Source organism: Penaeus vannamei, chromosome 21, assembly GCF_042767895.1.
Source record: "Penaeus vannamei isolate JL-2024 chromosome 21, ASM4276789v1, whole genome shotgun sequence".
NCBI classification, from domain to species: domain Eukaryota; kingdom Metazoa; phylum Arthropoda; class Malacostraca; order Decapoda; family Penaeidae; genus Penaeus; species Penaeus vannamei.
Window position 1 is genome coordinate 9,577,913 of NC_091569.1, and position 2,500 is coordinate 9,580,412.

A 2,500-nucleotide genomic window follows, 5' to 3' on the forward strand; every position below is an offset into this window, starting at 1 on the left:
TGCAACTTTATAGTAATTGAATCCTTACTGACTTCAGGTGTCATCCTTTATAAGCACAATTAGTAAAACAAAACTATAGTGGGCAGTGCAAGCATAAATGCAGTCCTGGTATCTATGGCTTGATACAGAAATTGGCATGCTCTACCTATCCATAACTCCTTGACAGATTTTAGTTCTAGGGTTATTTGTACTTTACTTTTTTTCAAATATTTAAACCATCATATAAAACAATAAGTATAACTCCCATTTTTTCAATATTTACACGTAAGGGATCTTTAACCCAATGCCCCCAGGAAAATGTGTTCACTGTAGTATGTGAAATGTCTCTGCACATAGATGGTTCTGTAATTGCTTAGCCACAAAGGAGTCAATTAGTAGACCTTGTGACCTCAACTGATTTCACCTTTTCTTGAGTTTGCATTTTTTTTCTTTTTTCTTTTCTTTCTTTTTACTTATGCTAGTATTATTGATACTGTTATTTTTTTTTATAGTATTATTGCCATTACTAAGAGCAATATTAGATACTAGAAAATATTTTCAAAAATCAATGAAAAAGGTAAACAGGTGAGAAAGATAGTACTCATAATTGGCTCATTGATGACTTAGGACTTGTGGAGCCATCTATGTGTAAAACAATTACTAAATTAAACACACAGTGGGCATGGCATGTACACATATGCCATCCCTAATGGCATGAGGATAACATACAAATTGATACTGAAAATAAATGGACTTCTCATTGCAAGATGATTACCATATTTTGAGGTTTTGTTCAATGGTTACAAAGCTCATGTTGTTTGCATGGGTATTTTGCCTTTGGAGTCTTTTGGGTGATCCTTTTTATATTATTTTATTCTTTGGTTTTCTTAAATCTTTATTAGTATGGTCAAGTGTCTTATTATATACTGGTAAATGGTTTGCCTTTATTTTCTTACGCCCTTGTATTTATGAACAGTTATTATTTACCTGCAAAGGATAGGTGTTGAAATTATTATTCAATTTTGTTATTTGTACAGTAATTGATAGCCCAGCATATTTCTTCAGTCTGTTCAGTTTACGTGAACTACAAAATTGTAAGAAATTATTATCAATGTTATTATTTTATTATTATTATTATTTTATTTGCAAATACTAATTTGCTCTATGATTTCGTACATTTAATTCACTCAGTTCTTTCCTTCTGCTAAAAAGCTATCTTTGCCGTTGCAGTTCTTGCTCTAACTTTCCATCATAAGTTATATATGATCCCATTGGACAAAATGTCACAACTTATTTCTTTCACCATTTAGAAAGAGATTCACTACCACATCACCTTGTCTAAATATTACCATATTCTTTGTTTTCTTTACATTGATCTTCATTCCATATTTCATTTATACCACATTTACTCTGTTCATTATTTTTTGTAATCTGTTCTCAGTTTAATCAACCATGCCTTAATCATCTGCAGATCTTACATCTTTTAATAATTCTCCTCCAACATTCACTCCTTCATTGAGATCATCCAATACACACACGCACACTCATACACGCACACACACACGCACACTCATATGCACTCACATACACGCACACTCATTTGCACTCATACGCACTCTCATGCACACATGCACACACACACACGCATATATGCACACACATACACTCACACACACACACACACACACACACACACACACACACACACACACACACACACACACACACACACACACACACACACACACACACACACACACACACACACACACACACACACACATACACATACACATATATATATATATATACACACATAAAGGTGTTTTACAAATATCTTGCCTTTTTTTCTTTTTTTCTTTTTTACATGAATCATGTCAGTAGTCACCTGGTAGGCATTCTCATCATTTTGATTTGATTCAGCGAAGGAATTAAGGGGACTGTCTCAGAGAGGTCTGGGGTGGGCAAAATCTGGGGATCATATTGAGTCAGCTAGCTATTATATAGGTAAATGAATGAGGAAACGACTATTAAAGCTCAGCTATGTTTAATTCCTGGGCGGTGCACGTGAGACCCGCCAACATATGGGGAGGTACGCCACGAATATGGGCCTGGGTACAGGCACAATCGTGCATACGGCATTAGAGAATGACATTGTGTTTCTCATTGCAAACTGTTACTACTGAGAATTGTCAAAGAAAATGGTTTGATAGGGATAACTAATATATTTTATTCCTTTAAATATATAAAAGTCATTGTAGGATGATTAGATATTTTATCCTTTTGTGCGCATATTTGCATACATATGATCCTCCTCGAAAATTATAAACACTCCGGTATGTCTCGAATTCCATGTATTTCATACATATGCTTTTAAAATTCTCAAAATTTAATTGCCATGTTGTATTCATGCTATGACTTTATATCTAGGATAATGTTGTACTGATATTGCCATCCACAGTTCTTCATTTCTGTCTTTATGATTTATTAAACTTTTCAGACAGAAATATCTGCTTTTATA

At 33.9% G+C, this 2,500-nt stretch overlaps 1 protein-coding gene across 1 annotated transcript in view; it reads left to right on the forward strand.

Annotated features, from left to right (window-relative positions):
- Nmdmc (NAD-dependent methylenetetrahydrofolate dehydrogenase) overlaps positions 1-2,500 on the forward strand; it is a 15,479-nt gene that overhangs the window by 7,795 nt on the left and 5,184 nt on the right. The window lies entirely within an intron of this gene.